Source organism: Asparagus officinalis, chromosome 1 (assembly GCF_001876935.1).
Source record: "Asparagus officinalis chromosome 1, Aspof.V1, whole genome shotgun sequence".
NCBI classification, from domain to species: Eukaryota; Viridiplantae; Streptophyta; class Magnoliopsida; order Asparagales; family Asparagaceae; genus Asparagus; species Asparagus officinalis.
Genome location: NC_033794.1, coordinates 37,878,682 through 37,895,460, shown reverse-complemented (window position 1 = coordinate 37,895,460; position 16,779 = coordinate 37,878,682).

Here is a 16,779-nt window from a genome sequence, read left to right as displayed (position 1 = left end):
ACACATAGGGTGTCTCGGCCTTGGCTGAGACACTTGGAGTGTCTCAGCCTTGGCTGAGACACTCGCAATGTCTCCAGCAAGGCCTGGGCACCGTTTAGGCACGCCCCGATCAAAATCATTGTATCTTTGTCATCCGAACTCAGAATTACGCGATTCAAAGTGTGTAGAAAAGCCAACGAAGAGATCTACGAGCTCTCATGGTTGAATCATATATGAAGTAGGAAAGACATGAGGGGCACTTCATCTTTCATAGGTGAAGCGTAATTCCCGATCAGTTCGTATCTTCGTTATTCTGCAGCTCCGTTGCTTCATACGGTTTGTCGACTCACTTCATGCATTTGTCGACGTCCAATAAGCTTCTGTGCCTCAGATAATGACATTCATCATCTTCTCTCTATCTTGAGTCACGTGTGGGAATCCGTGGGTAATTTTTAACGCCTACACACCTCTGACAAAATCAACTTATCGACTCTCCCCAATAGAGCGATAGGTCCTCAAAATTGCCACAATCACAATATTTTTCCTATCACGTTAATATCACACCTCTGAAAAAATCAACTTATCGACTCTCCCCAATAAAGCGATAGGTCCTCAAAATTGCCCCGATCATAATATTCTTCTTGTCACGTTAATATCACACATCTCACAAAATCAACTTATCGACTCTCCCCAATAGAACAATGGGTCCTCAAAATTACCCCAATCATAATATTCTTCCTGTCACGTTAATATCACACATCTGACAAAATCAACTTATCGACTCTCCCCAATAGAGCAATAGGTACTCAAAATTACCCCGATCATAATATTCTTCCTGTCATATTAATATCACACCTCTGACAAAATTAACTTATCGACTCTTTTCAATAGAGCGGTAGATCCACAAATCTCTGTTATATTAACAATATACCTCTAATAGTTAAACCCCCTAATGAACTTATTAATCCTTTTTTAACAAGAATAACAAGTTCTCATTATAAAATCCCCAACGGGATAAACTTTTTTTAGAATTACCCTTAAGGATAATAAGGAAAATTTTACTCTATGTGAAAATTCATGCTAAGTTAATATTACACCTCTGGCATCTCTCGGGTAATTTTATTGTTTCAAGTCAGAACAGACACACAAAATAATAAAAAATCCATATCATTTTCTTTTATATAAACATAAAGCAAAAGGAAATGATACAAAACAGACTTGTTCTTATTAAAAGAATATTACAAAGTTAGGATTCACTCGCTCATCAATTCAAAAGAAGTGAGTTGAGCCTTCTTATTAAAAGAATATTACAAAGTTAGGATTCACTCGCTCATCAATTCAAAAGAAGTGAGTTGAGCCTTGACTTCAGATAGCTTCTCCTCGTAGGATTCACTCGCTCATCAATTCAAAAGAAGTGAGTTGAGCCTTGACTTCAGATAGCTTCTCCTCGTGATCAGCCCGCACTATGGCCTCAGCCTTCTCCCACAATTCATCTTCGGTGGGCACAACGGTGGCAGCTATCTCCTTCTTGGCTCGCTCAAGGGCCTGAGCCTCCTTGTGATAACTCAAAAGAGTGTCTGCATTCTTAATACTAAGGACATTAATAATGGCTTCTTCACGAGAGAGTTAAGCCTTCAATCGTAGCACTTCAGCTTTAGCTTCAATGAGCTTTGTACGAATGAAGCCCAAAGAGGCAGTTGAGAGCTCCAACTCCTCTTGCCTCTGGGCGCTCTGCTCCCGTAGATGTGCATCCTGACGCTCTCTCTCGACCAGACCCTACTCCATCACCTCACGACAAGCTACTTCTTCAACCTGAAGGTCGGCAAAAGTAGACACAATTTGCGTCTGAATATCTGTATGACCCAGGGCCTCGAAGTACTGTAGCTACGCTTCCAAATGAGAAATGGCCTCTGAACAACACTCAAAGTATTGACCGTCGCCCACACTCTTAACTCCATTCAAGCCCACCTCTAGAAGAGGCCTGAAGGAGCCAAAAGTGCCCTGACCAGCCATTACAACTTCAATCACCTTCTTCGCAAGACTGTTCAAGTACCCCAAAGAAACATGGAGGAAGTCAGGTGCATCTATGGGGCTTGAAATAGTAATCAGAGATGGTCTCCTAGCCCCTGAGATAGGCCTATCAAAGCGAGGGCTAGCAGGTAACCTAGGTGTAGAAGTTGCAGAAGCAACTGAAACATCCAAGTACGAAGGGCTTGATGTCAAAGCCATCATGGCCCCCGCCTGAGATGGATTCGACACACTGATGATTCCTATTGGTTCAAGTGAAAACCTCATTAGCGTTGCCAGTGGGGTCGTTACCAAGCTCGACTGGGGTTGTTCTTGCTGAGGAGTCGCCGCTTGTATAAGTGGCTGCTCAGGGGAGGAGTTTCAGCAACGGTCTTGGGAGTGGGTGAACCTACACATAAAAATGGTCGGAACACAGAAGGGAGATGTAGAGGAATTCGAAATAAACTAGCCTTACCAATGGACGCTTTATCTGACGTGGTCTTGGGGACGTCATCAAAAGTGGTGATATCATCTATAGAATCATTTTCTTCATCCCCCTCATCACCACTATGTCAATCTCAGTGCATTCATCTCTATCCTCTGTAGAGGAAACTTCATAATCTACCTTTTCCTCATCATCATGCTCAGAGGAACTAATGGTTGTAGGCGGTCTAACCAAGAAACCTGTTGTCGGGCTAAGCCTTCACTCACCAACCTACGGTATTAATATAGAAGGAGAGGGAGAGTGTTGCTCCTCGTGCTCTCTTAGTGCTGATACCGGAGCTTGGGGAGAGCCCACTACCAGCCTCGATTCAGCATCCGCAACCATCATTTTTTCTTCTTTCTCTTCAGGAGAATGATAAGAAGAAGCTTCACTGGATAAAGCAGGGCCACTTGAATGAAGCATAGGCCTATGTTGAAGTCCTACAATTAAAGGCTCTTGATGTTCTTCTTCTTCCAGAGTCTTGAAAGCATCGGCCATCAATTTTGGCTTCCGCTGGCCTTTAGCAGGAAGGGACTCGACCATCAGCTTTCTGTGAGTTCGTTTCTCATACTGGCCAACCTCTTATGCCGTTAGAGCTCTTTTCTCAGCAGCTCTTATTGTAGGAGCATCAGCCACTCGAGGTTCTTCCACCTGAACAGGCTCAGCTACTTGTTCCTCCTCTGCGGGTCCTCAAAAGACAAGTACTCGTCAATCCCTCTCAGACGATATGTCTTAGACCCCCTCCTCAAAGCATACATACGTCTGATCTCTTTCAGACAAGACGTATTTAAGTTGTATTCCAGATTCTAGGAGGCAACAGAATACCAATTGCAGAAACCCACTGAGGTATAAGAATTGGGTGTCTTGTGGGGAAGCTTGAAAATGGCCTTTGTACAACCGGACACTGAATAGTACCAAGCCCTAGCTCCCTCATACAAATTGACCACGATTGCAACCTAAGGTCAAGGATTCCCAACATATAGCTGGTCATATCCAAATTGATAAGAAAATATGTATGGCTGATAGGGCTCAATGAAGCACTTGCCACCTTGCCTAAAAATCAAGTAGCCTGGCCTTATATTGAGGAGTCAACGGAAAACACCCCCACATAACTGAGTGAATCCGTTGGGGCCTGCTATGTCCTGAAACGTTGCTCCAGATACCCCATCTTTCAAATCAGGGAAGCAACGAAAAATGTGGTAATGGGTGTCCCTTGTCAAGATCTAACGAATCCTGGCCATATAAGTCCCCTCCCACTTTACAGATTCCAGTCGTTGCACAAGTAGGATGAATGAGTCACCTTGAGAAGAAGCCGCACTCATCAATGAGGGATAGTGAGACACGTACCATGCCTAAGTGCATGGCATTGGCACTCGGGGGCTAGGAGTCTTGAAAATTTTGCCCTGCTTAGACTCTACCTCTGGGACTCAGACAAAATCCAAAGCCAACTCCCTTAGCCCACTCTGCAAACAACACACCATGGTTGAAAGAAGATTCACCAGCTTCCCATGAGCCAAAAGAACTACATGATAAATCACCTCTGTAACCAGGGCGTCAATCGGTCTAGTAGGGATGACGCACCGCTTCAGCCATAATATTAAGAATCCTGCCAACAACATAGTGTCAGAGATGGGGATCTGAGCTTGATAATGGAAGCTCTTGAACTCTGTGTAAGCAGGAAAAATATCTTCTCTAGCCTCATTTGTGTAGTGCGAGGTGGCAGCGTCAATCCGAGCCTGGATCTCCTCTGGAGTACTTGCAACCAACCTAGTCACTTGGGTTTTTTTCTTCGTCAGATTCTGAAACAAGTACTCTGCCCAAGAGACTTGTTACACACCACCTCCTCGTGCCCCTGTTTGTTGAGTACAGATATTGAAGTGGCACATGACTTCCCGAAGGGTGAAATAGACTTCAGGGCTGGTCTTCCTCAGAATCTTCAGTTCTGTTGAGTCAGGAATGAATTCTTCATACGGTAAATCCCCAAAAGGCAAACCCGAGATGTCATACATCTCATGGAGAGCGAAACCCAACTGGTGTAAAGAAGGTACAGATCTCGGGATTGTATCACTCTAAGATGGAGAAGAAATGGTAGTGAATTTGGGCAATCGCGTACTTGGTGGCCATCATCGGAGTCTTCAAGCCAGCTCGAGTGAGAGTAGCATCCAACTCCTCCAAAACAAACTTGGTCATGGGGGTCCACCATCCCGTCACTGAAGAATGAACCCAACGGGGGGATCTAAACACTTGAGTAGGGAATTCCCCTTTTACAGCCATGAATCTTCTGACAAAGGTGTTGGCCGGGCTGGCCACCTCATCAACTAGGTATTCTTTAGTAAACAGGCCCGGTCTCAAAGCCATCACCTGCCTGTTATATCCCACTGTGCGAACACTCTAGAACATTAAAGTTCTGATAGCAACCCCGTCTTGTTCTTTGACAAGATCCCAATCCATATGACGAGGAATTAAAGCACATTGGAAATATGACATTGGGAACATCCTCTCCATATTAGGCAGAAAAAGATGGCGATCTCCAACCTTCCTTAGTCATTTATAGTCCCCGTCATAAGCGACTCCTGCATCGAAATCAATGAAGTCTTTAAAAAGAAATGTCGGTTTGACGAACGACTTCCTACTCAGGCTCTCGAACCTGGCATCTGTGACCAACGTTCGTAGAGTTCCAAAAGAAGCCAGAGTGATCACCTCAACACATTCCTTGTTAGTCACATGGAAGACGGGGAGCTCCTAGTGTAGTTTAAAGATCATATTTACATCCACACCGCCCTCATGGCCAAAATGATGGCAGAAAGGGAGAGGCTCATTGGTGTAATGAACTAAAATGAAGAAAGCAACCAGTCAATACAGAAGCAGAATTAAAACGACTCAATTCAAACACAGAAGTTGAATGTTGCATTAGCAAATTCAAACGCAGACGTCGAATCCTGCGATATCCAAATCAAATGCAGAAGCTAAAATCTACGTTAGCAAACTTAAACTCAAAAGTCAACATCTGCATTAGCAAACTTAAACATAGAAGTCAACATCTGCGTTAGCAAACTCAAACGCAGAAGTCAAAATCTGCGTTAGTGAACTCAAACGCAAAAGTCAAAATCTGCGTTAGTGAATTCAAACGTGGAAGTTGAATCCTGCGTTAGTGAATTCAAACGCGGAAGTTGAATCCTGCGTTAGCGAATTCAAAACGCGGAAGTTGAATCCTGCATTAGCGAATTAAAAACGCGGAAGTTGAATCCTGTGTTGGCGAACATGAACGTAGAAATTAAATTCTGTATTTTGAATTCCAAACGATAGATTCCCAATCATGCGTTACATCATCATAACGAGTCTTTCCATTGATTCAAAGTTCAGAGCTTGTCGTAGCAAGTTTTACGGCCACAACGGCCTCACTTACCTCCGACTAAAGGGAAAAGGGGAGGCGACACATTGGCCTACATAGCGGCACCGTCGCCGACGACGGGCTTTGAAGGGTGAGACACAGTCTTCTTTTTTGACGCCATCGATGTTATTGGAGGAGGAAGATGAATAGTTTATCGTCGGAGATGAAAATGAATTTTTCTTGTTTAGGAGGGAAGCGAAAGAGTCAAGTGACTCTGGACCGACCTCAGCGATCTATTTATAAGACAGCTCTGAGTTGTCAAATCGGAATGAGATTCTAGGCTAGAATCCCATTAAAACATGACTCCTACATTCGTGTTCATTGAACTTCTGGACACGGAGTTCACCCCATCGTCTCAACATTCGAATGTAAAAATGCCCTGATGTATTTTGACGCCACAAAGTAAACAGTTCGACAACCAGGGCCTCAATTAACCTCCAAATAAATAATAGGAAGCTAACAAAGGCCACTAAGACGACAGAAGCCAAGAAGAAACCAGCCTACGACAAGAAGTTACGTAGTTTCTCGGATGAATACGGATAGGTTATAAACAATGATGCGAGAATTATCAAATTCAATCATTCATGCAACTCATCCTTTCAAATGGCTTAACATTCCAACCAAGATAAATAAGAGTGTGGTCAAAATCATTACCCCTGTTGAGCTGATTAAGAAAAAAAAAAGACAAAGTGGATCCATTTGAGGCTACCCTCCTGACCAAATTTGAGATAAAACCCTTCTTATATAGGTTCGTGGTTTTCTCTGTCTATGACAATGGACCTATCTTTAGCCCAGATATGCTCAACTTCACTGATGACGCCTCACATGTTCATCGATACCTATGGGAATATCCTTGAAACTACTGTGGACGCTGAATACACCTTCACATAATTTGAAGGAGTATCTTAAGGATCCAAGTAAATTCACTGTTACCTTCTCTTCTGCTGCCAAAGAAAGAGGAAAAATGATGACTGGGACTTTAGCTTGTTTGACTAAGTTCTTTGTCATCAATGCACAAAAATTACCTTGTTTGGTTTAACGAAGCTGAACAACTACATTCCCAACAACCAAGTTTACAATGTCTTCAAATCAGACGGAGTGAAAAATCATTCAAAAAGTTGGGGGATCCAAAGTATTCCAAAATTTTGTCCCAGTCAACCGCGAACTTTCAAAAACTTTGGAGGGAGTTCTGTAGGCTGTCTAAAAATCACAACAGATAGCTGATCTCGATCAAGCTTCAAAAATGATTATCCAGCCCTCTAAACTATTCATACAAATCATAAATTACTTAAAATCCAAATTAGATACTTCCTTTTTGCAAATAAATTCTTTTAAATCATCATAATTATCAAAAATGATTCTTTTTCCAAAATAATTCTTGTAAAATTATTATAATTTTTTCTAAATGATTTTGTTCTCAAATAAATTCTTTTTAATTAATATAATTCCAAAACTGATTCCGCTGCCGAAATAAATTCTTTTAATTCATAATAATTATTCTAAAATAATATTTTCTCAAAATAGTTTAATGATTCAAATAATCTGTTTTTCCAAAATAAATTATTTTAAATTATCTATTTAATAATTACTCCAAAACCCACTCTTTCTCCAAATAATTTCTTTTCTCATCATAATAATTCTAATTAATCTAGAAAAATATTAATTTATCATTTAAGATCATTTAATATCATCATCAACAATCCCACGCAGATAATGATAATTCACAATTAAACTACGCAAATAATTCATAATAAATGTAAATATTTAAACTACGAAACATGGAGCGGAATCTTGCCTCGGGTATCATCGAACAAATCGATGTTGATAGCGCAGATCGGATCTGAGCGTGGGCACGGCGTCGGGAAGAGCTCCGGTGAGGGGTTGCGACGACGGGGCAGCGGTGAACTTGATCGGCGTCGGCAGCGAGGTTCGGTGGAAAAGAGCCGGCGACAGTGGGAGAGGGGAGCGGTTGTCGGAGGGCTGCTGCAGGGGTCGAACAGGGTTCGAAGGGCGAAGGCGCTAGCAAACATAGTTATTAAGATAATAGTATAAGAAAATAATTGTAGTCTAAAATAATAATATAAGAACTTATTTGTAGCCTTACGGATGAAATATGATATGTATCTAAATTGTCTACCATATTCTTACTAGTGAGGACTCGGGACCGTGACCTGCAAACATCTCTGGGACGGTGTGTCACGCCCCGCTTCCCAAAATACACGGGAACCGGAACGTGAACAAGCCCGCGACGTATTAGATTGAGAAGAAATATTCACTACTATCTTTTTTTCTTTTCTTTTCTTCTCAATCCAATACGCTAAGCGTCTGGAAATAAGTATAATACGAAGTCACAGGTCGCCGATCACACATAGCAAGAATATAAAGACAACCCAGAATAAAAATAGACATATCATCAACAGTAAATCATCCCAGACATAAAAATATGGGTCAAACACGCCCTTATTACAAAAAAACGGTTCAACTAGGAATAAAATACATAGTCCATAAAGAAAGTACTGTTAAAATAATAAATCCGTCATCAACTAGAGAAAAGTACGGTAAAAATGTTTTAATGTTCATCAGCTACTACAGAGAAAACTACTGCGCTTCAGATTGTTCTTCTACTCCACCTGCGAGGCACTCCTACTGAGAATCTTCTGGTTCTTGTACGATTCCGTACTGAGGCTGTCCGTCTCCTAAATCTAACGTACATCCAGAAAATAGGAGTACGTCAGCGTGTGGAACACACGGCAAGATCCCCCAAGGCAGAAACAAATACAATAACAGTAATAATAACATATGCGTGGTCAATGCGATAACAGAAATAGAAATAGGACATGTGTTGATAGTAATAACAATAGAGGCGTGCAACTGGAATACTAATAATCAGACGAATCCAGAAATCAACCAAGTAACAAGATCATGCAGGTAGCGATCAGAAACCATCCAAGCAACAAGGTCATACAATAGATGGAATTAATACCTAAAAATCTACAACTCGAGACGTAGTACGTCGAGCGAAATAATCCAAACAAGGAAACTCTCATGTATATACCATATGTCTCGAATTGTAAATAATTAAATATTAATCCTTATCTATGTATGAAAAGAAAACAACTAGCCATCCTATCACAACTCACTGGTCCCTATCTCACACAGAGCTAACATTCATATCCTCAGGTAACTGACTAATCGCAAATCATAAATAGCCCAACTCCTCAGACCCCCCCCAGAGTGAAACGATCCACTGGTGCGAGCCTGGAAAATAATCAACAACCACGATACACAATCACGATATCACTGCTCCTCAGACCCACCCCAGAGCGAAACGATCCACTGGTGCGAGCCTGGAAAATACATAAACATCACGATATCACTGCTCCTCAGACCCACCCCAGAGTGAAACGATCCACTGGTGCGAGCCTGGAAATAATCAACATCCACGATATCACCTAAACCAAGAATTTCCATCCCAACACTCATTGTTTTTCTAAGTCAACAAAACACAGGTATCTAGGTCTTGTACACGACACACTAGGCAACTAAGGACATGAACTACTAAGGTTCTCAATCACAGCATGGAACTACAAGTAATTAAGACTAATAAAATAAAGATTATAAAACATAATTAGAGACTACGAACAATACGTTATACATGAACAGTATAAGAGGGGTCACGACATGAAATGTCGACAATACTCCCAATAAAATCCTATGATTTGTCGGGCCGGGTCTCACCGCCCTTCGAGTTGACTTACGGCGTCGACTCGAAGATCGATCGTCACACTCCATCTTTTGTGTCGACTCACGCGTGTCAACACATCAAGTCGGTTCGATTCAGGCACTGTCCAACCAATATTTTTCTTAACCATGTTATTCTTTTTCTACATGAAAATAATATTTTCCTATATTATAATTTACCTTTAATTTATTCCTTTTTCAATAAAATTATGTAAATTCTAATTTTAACACCTCACTGGTCATTTTAAAATAATATTCTAAAATAATTCTTTTTCCTCGAAACAATTTCTTTTTAATTATTATAAATTCTCTAAAATAAATCCATTATCAAATTATATTCTTTTAACTTATAATAATTATTCCAAAAAAACTATTTATCATATATCAATTATTTAGATCAATATTCTTCAGCAAACAACCCACGCAGATAAATACGTCATAAATATACTATGTAAAATAATTTATAACAGGTATAGAATTCAAATCTGAGCAAGAGGGATCTTGCCTCGGGTTCGTCGAACGAATCGACGTCGACGGCGTGGGGATCTCGGCGCGGCTACGTGGCTACCGTCAGCGGGAGGGATCGCCGGCGACGACGAAGGGCAACGACACGACGGTTGGAGGAGCTCTCGGAGGGGGTGACTGCTGGAGTTTGGCCGGCGGTTTGCTGGTCGGTGGAGGGGAGCGGCGAAGGTGGTGAACAGCGGCTGCTGGGGGACGGCAAGGTGGCGGAAAGGGTCGACGGAGGCAGCGAACAGCGGGAAGAGGAAGGCCGATGGGCTCTGGAGGCGGCGAACAGGAGCTGGAGGAGAGGGGACTGTCGGGTGGTTGCCGGCGAGGAGGAGCGGCGGCTCTGGTGGCGACGACGGGTTCGGTTCGTGGTGGTGGTTTGCCGGCGGTGCTGCAGCTAAGGGCGGCGGCGGTTTGCTGTGGCGGCGAGGTGAGGCGGAGGCCGGCTGGGCGCGGGTTCGTCGGGGTTGTGGTCGGAGGCGAGCGGTGAACGGCGATTTCGACGGAGGCGGAGCGGTGTTGGGTTCGTGGGTTTTGGTGGTGGAGATGGGTTCGGTGCTGGGAGAAAGAAGAAGAAGAAGAAAAAGAGGGGATTTTCTTTTGGGGTTGTACTGATGGAGAGAGAGAGAGAGAGAGAGGGTGTACGGGTATGGGGAGAAAATAAAGATTTTCTCTTTTTTTTTGGGAAGGGGAGAGAGTGATATGCACGTGATTTGGGGGGGGGGAATTAAGGGAGTGAAAAGGAAATAGTTAAAAGGTGATTAGGGAATTGATTAATTGGAGTTATGGAAAGAATTCAAATTCAAATGAGAAAAAAATGAGAGGGAAAATTCGAAAATCTCACCTAAAATTCTGAATTATATTAATAATTAATAATCAACCAAAAATCTTTTTATTAATATTTATATACTACTATACTATGCTCAAGTTTACATCAATAATAATAAGGTCATTAATAATATTAATCACCAAATGATTATATATAAAATCACTAAACCGTAAATTAATATTTAGCAGAATTAAAATACAAGACTATATATTTTATTATTTATTTATTTTGAAAACTCAGAAAATTCCAAAAATTAGGAAAAATATTAATAAAATATAATATAACATTTTAAATACTAGAAAATTTGTTTAAATACGTATCGAAAAATTACAGTTGTTACATCCTACCCCCCTTAAAACAAATTCCGTCCTCGGAATTAAAATAAAATCCAAGGACAGAGATATGGAATGATATCCATAAACAGAGGAGACAAGAACAAGAAACGGTAGGAAACCCAGAGTCAAAGGATGATAAAGCAAGAACAAAATAAACAAGAACATTGCCTATTATAGGAGGATGAAAATGCATCTAGGCTAGCACTCATAAACAAATCCTATCATAATATCATCAGGCAATACGAAATAAGGAAGTTCACACGCAAATAAAACTAAGAATGAACTATTCTCACCGGTGATAACTTGGTTGTTCTCCTCTGCTTCCACAGCTGACATCGTGAACATCTGTCGCCGAGGTTGCTGCCTGTGTGTTTCCTGATATACCTGCTGCTGTGGGGGAAGTGGCCCTGCTCGAGGATAGGGTCTGTGCTGAGCTGGAGCTGCTGAGTCTGATCGAGGTGGAGCTGGAAGAGCCGCTCGAACTGGAGGTGGGGGCGGGTCTGTAACTAAGTGTGGAGCGTATCGGCTCAAAGAAGAAAACTCGGCCTCGTACTCATCAACTGTTCGCCCTCCTTGCTTGAGCTCCACAAATCTTCGCAAAAGCTCATCCCGAGCTGACTGAGGGAAGTACTTCCTGTTGAAGCGGTCTGTGAAGGTATCCCATGAAATCGGTCTCTCCAAATGAGCTTTCTCTGCAGTCCACCAAATCCGAGTGGTGTCGGTGAGCTGAATATCCATGATGTCCACCCATTCAGCATGGGGGATGCGGGTCACCGTGAGAATAGTCTCCGTGACCTTGAGAAACTCCTCTGCTGCTAAAGGTCCTTCGGCACCGGAGAAGGAAGGGGGCCGCATATATCGAAACTCCCTGACGCTAGACTCTGGACGAGGAGGAGGCTGGGGCTGCGGCTCCCTGTGAAGCTGTCCCGCCAAGTGCTGCTGATTGGTCGCCAGTCCCTGAATCATCGCCAGAAGTTGGTTTGGATCCACTTCGGGCTGTGGGGCACTGCTACTAGACGGGTTATCGTTACTACGAGTACCCACCATGATTCTGAAGGAACGAGGATCAAAAGGAAAATTAAGGTTAAAATCAAATAATATATTTGGAAAATAGGAACTAAAACATAGTTATTAAAATAATAGTATAAGAAATTAATTGTATCTAAAATAATAATATAAGGAAAAAATATACACTATCATTTTTTTTCTTTTCTTCTCAATCCAATACGCTAAGCGTCTGGAAATAAGTATAATACGAAGTCACAGGTCCCCGATCACACATAGCAAAAATATAAAGACAACCCAGAATAAAAATAGACATATCATCAACAGTAAATCATCCCAGATATAAAAATATGGGTCAAACACGCCCTTATTACAAAAACGGTTCAACTAGGAATAAAATACATAGTCCATGGTCAAACACGCCCTTATTACAAAAACGGTTCAACTAGGAATAAAATACATAGTCCATAAAGAAAGTACTGTTAAAATAATAAATCCGTCATCAACTAGAGAAAAGTACGGTAAAAATGTTTTAATGTTCATCAGCTACTACAGAGAAAACTACTGCGCTTCAGATTGTTCTTCTACTCCACCTGCGAGGCACTCCTACTGAGAATCTTCTGGTTCTTGCACGATTCCGTACTGAGGCTGTCCGTCTCCTAAATCTAACGTACATCCAGAAAATAGGAGTACGTCAGCGTGTGGAACACACGGCAAGATTCCCCAAGGCAGAAACAAATACAATAACAGTAATAATAACATATGCGTGGTCAATGCGATAACAGAAATAGAAATAGAACATGTGTTGATAGTAATAACAATAGAGGCGTGCAACTGGAATACTAATAATCAGACGAATCCAGAAATCAACAAAGTAACAAGATCATGCAGGTAGCGATCAGAAACCATCCAAGCAACAAGGTCATACAATAGATGGAATTAATACTTAAAAATCTACAACTCGAGACGTAGTACGTCGAGCGAAATAATCCAAACAAGGAAACTCTCATGTATATACCATATGTCTCGAATTGTAAATAATTAAATATTAATCCTTATCTATGTATGAAAAGAAAACAACTAGCCATCCTATCACAACTCATTGGTCACTATCTCACACAGAGTCAAAGTTCATATTATCGGATATCTGGTTAACTATCACTGCTCCTCAGACCCACCCCAGAGTGAAACGATCCACTGGTGCGAGCCTGGAAAATACATAAACATCCACATATCACTGCTCCTCAGACCCACCCCAGAGTGAAACGATCCACTGGTGCGAGCCTGGAAAATAATCAACAACCACGATACACAATCACGATATCACTGCTCCTCAGACCCACCCCAGAGTGAAACGATCCACTGGTGCGAGCCTGGAAATAATCAACATCCACGATATCACCTGAACCAAGAATTTCCATCCCAACACTCATTGTTTTTCTAAGTCAACAAAACACAGGTATCTAGGTCTTGTACACGACACGCTGGGCAACTAAGGACATGAACTACTAAGGTTCTCAATCACAGCATGGAACTACAAGTAATTAAGACTAATAAAATAAAGATTATAAAACATAATTAGAGACTACGAACAATATGTTATACATGAACAGTATAAGAGGGGTCATAACATGAAATGTCGACAATACTCCCAATAAAATCCTATGATTTGTCGGGCCGGGTCTCACCGCCCTTCGAGTTGACTTATGGCGTCGACTCGAAGATCAGTCGTCACACTCCGTCTTTTGTGTCGACTCACGCGTGTCGACACGTCAAGTCGGTTCGATTTAGGCACTGTCCAACCAATATTTTTCTTAACCATGTTATTATTTTTCTACATGAAAATAATATTTTCCTATATTATAATTTACCTTTAATTTATTCATTTTTCAATAAAATTACGTAAATTCTAATTTTAACACCTCACTGGTCATTTTAAATAATATTCTAAAATAATTCTTTTTCCTCGAAACAATTTCTTTTTAATTATTATAAATTCTCTAAAATAAATCCATTATCAAATTATATTCTTTTAACTTATAAGTGGGATCTGAGGTGAATCTGGGGGTCATCGACGTCGAGGCTGTCGGAGGGGTCGACGGAGGCAGCAAACAGCGGGAAGAGGAAGGCCGATGGGGCTCTGGAGACGGCGAACAGGAGCTGGAGGAGAGGGGACTGTCGGGTGGTTGCCGGCGAGGAGGAGCGGCGGCTCTGGTGGCGACGACGGGTTCGGTTCGTGGTGGTGGTTTGCCGGCGGTGCTGCAGCTAAGGGCGGCGGCGGTTTGCTGTGGCGGCGAGGTGAGGCGGAGGCCGGCTGGGCGCGGGTTCGTCGGGGTTGTGGTCGGAGGCGAGCGGTGAACGGCGATTTCGACGGAGGCGGAGCGGTGTTGGGTTCGTGGGTTTTGGTGGTGGAGATGGGTTCGGTGCTGGGAGAAAGAAGAAGAAGAAGAAAAAGAGGGGATTTTCTTTTGGGGTTTTGGGGTTGTACTGATGGAGAGAGAGAGAGAGAGAGGGTGTACGGGTATGGGGAGAAAATAAAGATTTTCTCTTTTTTTTTGGAAGGGGAGAGAGTGATATGCACGTGATTTGGGGGGAGAAAATTAAGGGAGTGAAAAGGAAATAGTTAAAAGGTGATTAGGGAATTGATTAATTGAAGTTATGGAAAGAATTCAAATTCAAATGAGAAAAATATGAGAGGGAAAATTCGAAAATATCACCTAAAATTCTGAATTATATTAATAATTAATAATCAACCAAATATCTTTTTATTAATATTTATATACTACTATACTATGCTCAAGTTTACATCAATAATAATAAGGTCATTAATAATATTAATCACCAAATGATTATATATAAAATCACTAAACCGTAAATTAATATTTAACAGAATTAATAAATACAAGACTACATATTTTATTATTTATTTATTTTAAAAACTCAGAAAATTCCAGAAATTAGGAAAAATATTAATAAGATAAAATTTAACATTTTAAATACTAGAAAAATTATTTAAATATGTATCAAAAATTACGGTTGTTACATAAATAAACTTGTTTGATCCCCAAACACTTGCTATCATATTCATCTATGATATAAACATATATTTCAAAATAAAAACTCAATTTATTGTACTTTACGGGGTTTTACATCAAGAGTGAGGTTTGCTTTTATCTTGAGGCTAGAACCCTCTTGGGTGGCAAATTTCCTATTTGTTAATATTTTTATTCTTTTATTTTCTTGCTTAAATAGCTAAGAGTGTGCTAATACAACAGTTGATACGAAATAGTCAAAATATACCCATATTGTACAATTAAACAAGAATAATTAATAAATAAAATATATTTACTCATATTTAAAATCAAACAATTATGGGATAATTATATACATAGTAAAACGTACAAGTTATACTAATACGACAGATAATATGTAACAGTAGAAATAATAGAACAAATTATACAAATAATACGTGATTAATAATACCACGCATTATACAAAAATATACGTAATAATAATAATAATATCACGTATTATCCAAAATGATACGTAATGGTATAAGTAACTCAATGGATAAATTCTAGAAATTTTTACTGCATTAAATAAATTTATAAATATTTAAATTATTTAAATAAATATAAAACTTAGACTTTAAATCATAGAAAATTATAGAAATTCGAGAAAAATATAAATACTCTTTTAAAAATCATAATTAAATATTTTAAAATACTAGAAAATTATTTTAACTAGTATCAAAAATTCATGGTCCTTACAGATAACCCGGTCACTACAAAAAAAAGTAATGAATACGAAACTCCCACTTGAACTCTGAATGCTTCTAAGAGTGAAACGCATCCAATTGCCGGGATCAATTTCACCAACTTCTAAGCACTCTCTTGTTGAGATAAGATTTGATCACTTCGTCGGATCAATCTTCCTGCAAAAACACTCCCATTGGTGTTTGATGATTCACAATCTTTCATCACAAAATATCTCACTGATCAAATTAATTGACGATGGGTCTACTAAAATTCTTTCTGGTTTAATCCACTCAAACTCCTATTATGTCGTGCACTCAACACTCCCATTGTTAGAGTCCAGATATAATGTTTGGAATTTAATCTGCTAATCTTTGACAATTATCAAATCCTTTTGTGTTAAGACCTTATCACTTGACACCAATAACCCCTACTGATAATTTGTACAAGTAAATACTCCCAGTGTGATTTGTACTCCCACTCCCACTTGGTCAAACCTTTAAACAATTAGGACAACAACCAAAATCCCCTCTCGATTCTTTCCATGAACAAGAGGTCCACAAATTGAACGATCAAATCATTAAACAGTTAAGATCGTCTCCAAACCCCCATTTGGTCAAACCTTTCTATAGTTAGGGTCAAGCCAAAATACCCTCTCAATTCCTTCCATGAACGAGATGTCCACTTTTAAATCGAGTGATCAAACCTTCCTACAGTTAGGGTCGCCTCAAACTCCCACTTGG